This window comes from Puma concolor, chromosome A2 (assembly GCF_028749965.1).
Source record: "Puma concolor isolate L17-30 chromosome A2, mPumCon1.1.hap2, whole genome shotgun sequence".
Taxonomy (NCBI): Eukaryota; Metazoa; Chordata; class Mammalia; order Carnivora; family Felidae; genus Puma; species Puma concolor.
The window spans coordinates 101,997,184-102,003,183 of NC_141668.1; positions in this window are offsets into that span (position 1 = coordinate 101,997,184).

The following is a 6,000-nucleotide window of genomic DNA, read 5'->3' on the forward strand; positions in this document are numbered from 1 at the left end:
TCCCTCCACCTCGTCCCTCCCTTTCCAGGGTGATCCCCTGCTCAGGTGAAGGCCCTGTTCTGGAAGACGGGAAGAAGGCCCAGGCTATGGGGCAACATGAGAAAACCCTCACCCTTAGGAACCAAGTATTTCTGTGGAAGAGTGATTTTTGTTCATGGTTGTTCCTGTTAATATCTTACACGTTTTACCTTTGGCTTCTTCAAAGATTGTTTTCTTAGTAATTCATGTAATTTATGTCTTACAGTGATAGGAGAAATATCTCTAGATGTGGTTTCTATGTATTTTAATCATGCTTGTGGGGCACCTGGGTGGCTCAGTCGGTCGAGCGTCCGACTTCGGCTCAGGTCATGATCTCGCGGTTTTGTGGGTAGGAGCCCCGTGTAGAGCCTGGAGCCTGCTTTGGATGCTGTGTCTCCCTCTCTCTCTGCTCCTCCCCCATTCATGCTCTGTCTCTGTCTGTCTCTCAAAAACAAATACAAGTTAAAAAAAACTTAACCATGCTTGAGAAGTTAGGGCTCCTTGAATCTACAGCACGGTGTCTTGATGTGTTTCAAATGGTGCCACTCCTCCCATTATAGCTGCCCTGTGGGACTCAGTACATTCAAACACAAGTCAGTTTTTCTCATACTATTCCTTTTGTTTCTCCTTTTGCAACCAATCATCTTTTTTCCCCCTATAAGTCTTTCATTATGAATGGTTTGATCTCTTTACTTATTAATATTCAGCCACCTTTTCCAATCTGCAGTCAAACCTGCAGTCTGAAATCATAGTGTAAATGATTACAAATTTTTGTTGTAGACATTTTATATAGATTCACCTGTTCTTCGGTCCTTTTTCAGTGAATTATTTTATTTTTTTCCTGTATTTGAATTATGGTGGCAATTATAGTTTTAATATAAAAACGTAGGGGTGACAAAATTTACCTACATGATTCCAGTTTTAGAGGCTTTGTTGGTCTGTTTCTACTGCAGACCCAGTTCTATTGATTGCCATTTGCTTTTCTTGGAATGCTGGTTATTTTTAATCATGTGCCAATGTATATAAGTTGCTTATAGAAATTGTAGAAGTAACTTAAGGCCTAGGTAGGTTGATGTTACCTTCTTTCAAAGAGAAACTCTGTATTTCTTCTAGGCTTATGGTTGTCAAAGCATTAGGCAAAATTTTATTTCAGTTTTAGGTATTGATCAAGCTTTTTTGTGTTATTCAGATTTGAAGCTCAAATGTAGTTCGGGCAAGTGGTTGCTTCATTTTCAGTTCTTCCTTATCATACTACTTAAATCTTTGTTACGCCCACCTGTTCCTGCTGGCAGACCCTAAAATGTAGCATTTGTATCCCTAGTACTTGACTCTGACAGGCACCACACAGTTCCTCAGATGCTTTCATGGAAATATCGTCTTTCCAGATGCTGGTTTCCCTTTCTGAAGTTTTGCTGTCTCTTGCATCTTGACTCAGTAATTCATCTCTAATTTGTTAACTGCCTGATGCCTTCAATCCTTCTGTGCACATCTTATTTTTATTTGCTCAGTACACTACCTGAACCAATAAGGGGTGTGCGTGTGTGTGTGCGTGTGTGTGTGTGTGTGTGTGTATACAAGATATATGCTTTAGGACATGGGTTCACGTGATTATGGACGCAAGCTGGAGACCCCAGAGGGCTGATGGTATAGAGTCTGAGTCCAAAGGCAGAAGAGGACTGAAGTCCTCTAAAACAAGTAGAGAGAAAGAATTCTTTGTCAGCTTTTATTGTATTCAGAACTCCAAAGAATTAGATGAGGCCCACTCACCTTCCTCACTCAGTCTACTGATTTAAATGTTAATCTGGTCCACAATCACTCTCACAGACATACCCAGGAATAATGTTTAACCAGGTATCTGGGCACTCATGACCCAGCTAAGTTGACACATACAATTAACCATCACACTCAGGTTTCAAGTTGTCCCAGGTGGGAGTATGTCTCCATTACTTGGTCTGTCATTACTGGAATTGAAGTCTTCACAGAATCTTTTAAAAATTTGGATACACTGTCTTCAGGAATTTATTTTCTTATGGACTGAGAGACACCATTATAGCCATGGCAATTTCCAAATATCCAATACAAATGAAAAAAAAAGTCATTGAAATCTATCCTTTAAATGTTCCATGAAATAAATATCTTTTTATCTTTTAATGCTCTGTTGAGGCTAAAGAATTCTCAAATTATGAGCTATAAATCGTGTTTGTAACATTTCTGCTTAAATAGGACATTATCACTTCATAAACTTTGAAGGTTGACACTCAGGCAGAGTTCCTTGTAAAATAAAAAGTATTAAATTTCAGTAGGTAGTTTTTCCCTAAAAAGTGTATTATACTCCTAAGTTTCAATTAACTAATAATTTTTCTAAAAAATATGTGATTTTGATGTACATTATATAGTACATATAGTATATGATGTAATAATATAGATATATTATTAGTCCTTTAACAACTAACCTTAAAAAATAATTTTCACTTTGATCTCAGATCTCGACCTTTTAGTTATTATGAACATCCATCATGTTATAATAACTCATACCTCAATCTTTTCTTTATTTAGTCTTTTATTTATTTAAATCCAACTTAGTTAACATAGAGTGTAATAATTTCAGGAGTAGAATTTATTGATTCATCATGGGTATGACAGCCAGTACTCATCCTAATAAGTACCCTCTTTAACGCCCATCACCCAGTTAGCAAATTCCGCCACCTAACACCCCTCCAGCAATACTCAGTTTGTTCTCTATGATTGAGTCTCTTATGTTTTGCCTCCCTCTCTGTTTTTATCTTATTTTTTTCCTTCCTTCCCCTATGTTCATTTGTTTTGTTTCTTAAATTCCACATAAGAGTGAAATCATATGGTATTTGCATTTCTCTGACTGAATTATTTTGCTTAACATAATATACTCTAGTTCTATCCAAGTTGCTGCAAATAGCAAGATTTCATTCTTTTTGATTGCCCAGTAATATTCCATTGTACATATATACCACATCTTCTTATCCATTCATTAGTTGATGGACATTTAGGTTCTTTCCGTAATTTGGCTATTCATTTATAACACCACTATAAACATGGGGGTGTATGTGCCCCTTTGAATCAGCATTTTTGTATCCTTTGGATAAATACCTAGTACAACAACTGCTAGGTCATAGGGTGGTTCTAATTTTAATTTTTGGAGGAACCTCCATACTATTTTTCAGAGTGGTTGCACTACTTTGCATTCCTACCAGCAGTGAAAAAAGATTTCCCTTTCTCCACATCCTCACCAACATCTGTCGTTTTCTGTGTTAATTTTAGCCATTCTGACAGGTGTGAGGTGGTGTCTCACTGTGGTTTTGATTTATATTTCCCGGACAATGAGTGATGTTGAACATATATTCATGTGTCTGGGTGACTTCTTTGTAAAAGTGTCTATTCACGTCTTTTTTCCATTTCTTTACTGGATTGATTTTTTTGGGTGTTGAGTTTGATAAGTTCTTTATAGATTTCAGATACTAACCCTTTATCCAATATGTCATTTGCCAATATCTTCTCCCATTCCAGTGGTTGCCTTTTAGTTCTGTTGATGGTATCCTTCTCTGTGCAGAAGCTTTTTATCTTGATGAGGTCCCAATAGTTCATTTTTGTTTTTGTTTCTCTTGCCTCTGGAGACATAACTAGTAAGAAGTTGCGTGGTGCAGGTCAAAGAGGTTGTTATCTGCTTTCTCCTCTAGGATTTTGATGGCTTCCTGTCTTACATTTAGGTCTTTCATCCATTTTGAATTTATTTTAGTGTAAGAAAGTGCTCCAGGTTCATTCTTCTGTGTGTTGTTGTCCAGTTTTCCCAACGCTATTTGCTAAAGAGACTGTCTTTTTTCCAATGGATATTCTTTGCTGCTTTGTAGAAGATTGGTTGGCTATACATTTGTGGGTCTATTTCTGGGTTCTCAATTCTGTTCCATTGATCTATGTGTCTGCTTTTGTGCCAGTACCATACCATTTTGATGATTACAGCTTTCTAATACAGTTTAAAGTCCAGAATTGTGATACCTCCAGCTTTGGTTTTCTTTTTCAACATTACTATAGCTATTAGGGATCTTTTGTTGTGCCATACAAATTTTAGATTGTTTGTTTTACTCTGTGAAGAATGCTGGTGTTATTTTGATAGGGATTGAATTGAATGTATATATTGCTCTGGATAGTATCAACATTTTAATAATATTTTTCTTCCCAACCCATGAGCATGGAATGTTTTCTTGTGTCTTCAATTTCTTTCATAAACTTTTTATAGTTTTCAGCATACAGATCTTTTACATCTTTGGTTAGGTTTATTCCTGGGTATTTTATGGTTTTTGGTGCAATTGTAAATGGGATTGATTCCTTGATTTCTCTGTCTGCTACTTCATTATTGGTATATAGAAATGCAACCAATTTCTGTATGTTGATTTTATATCCTGCAACTTTGCTGAATTCATGTATCAGTTCTATCAGGTTTTTTTTTTTTGGTGGAGTCTTTTGGGTTTTCCATGTAGAGGATCATGTCTTCTGCAAAGACTTCTTCCTGCCCAATTTGTAGTCATTTATTTCTTTTTGTTTTCTGATGGTGGAAGCTAGGACTTCCAGTACTATGTTGAAAAACAGTGGTGAGAGTGGACATCCCTGTCATGTTCCTGACCCTAGGGGGAAAGCTCCCAGTTTTTCCCCACTGAAGATAATTCTAGCTGTGGGTCTTTCATAGATGGCCTTTATGATGTTGAAGTATATTCCTTTTATCCATACTTTCTTAAGAGTTTTGTCAAATGTTTTTTCTGCATTTATTAAGAGGATCACATGGGTCTTATCCTTTCTTTTATTAATGTGATGTATCATGTTGATCAATTTGTGGACATTGAATCATCCCTGTAGTCCTAGAATAAATCTCACTTGATTGTGGTGAATAATCCTTTTAATGTATTCTTGGATTTGATTTGCTAGTATTTTGTTGAGAATTTTTGCCTCCAGGTTCATCAGGTAAATTGTAATTCTCCTTTTTAGTGGAGTCTTTGTCTGGTTTTGAAATCAGCATTATGCTGAACCTATAGAATGAGTTTGGAAGTTTTCCTTCCATATCTATTTTTTGGAACAGCTTCAAAAAATAGGTGTTAACTGTTTTTTGTTTTTGTTTTTGTTTTTTTTAATGTTTAGTAGAATTCCCCTGGAAAGCCATTCAGTCCTAGACTCTTGTTTGGGGGAGACTTTTGATTACTAATTCAACTTCTTTACTGGTCATGGGTCTGTTCAAGTTTTCTATTTATTCCTGTTTAAGTCTTGGTAGTTTATATGTTTCTAGGAATTTGCCCATTTCTTCTAGATTGCTCAATTTGTTGGCACATAATTGTTTATAGTATTATTGTTTGTATTTCTGTGGTGTCGATTATGATCACTCCTCTTTTATTTGTAATTTTATTTTTTTGTGTCCTTTCTTTTTTATTTTTGATTAATCTGGCTAGGAGTTTATCAACTTAGTTAATTCTTTCAAGGATCCAGCTGTTAGTTTTGTTAATCTCTTATACTGTTTTTTTTTTTTTTTCCTCAATATCATTAATTTCTGCTCTAATCTTTATTATTTCCCTTTTTCTGCTGGTTTGGGGCTTTATTTACTGTCTTTTTTTTTTTTTTTTTTTCCTAGCTCCTTCAGGTATAAGGTTAGGTTGTGTATTTGAGACATTTTTTTCCTTCTTTAGGAAGGCCTGAATTGCTACATACTTCCTAAAGGGTTTGGACTGTCATGTTTGTTTGTTTGTTTGTTTGTTTTTGTTTGTTTTTTTTTTTCAACGTTTATTTTTTATTTTTGGGACAGAGAGAGACAGAGCATGAACGGGGGAGGGGCAGAGAGAGAGGGAGACACAGAATCGGAAACAGGCTCCAGGCTCTGAGCCAGCAGCCCAGATCCCCACGCGGGGCTTGAACTCACGGACCGCGAGATCGTGACCTGGCTGAAGTCGGACGCTTAACCGACTGCGCCAC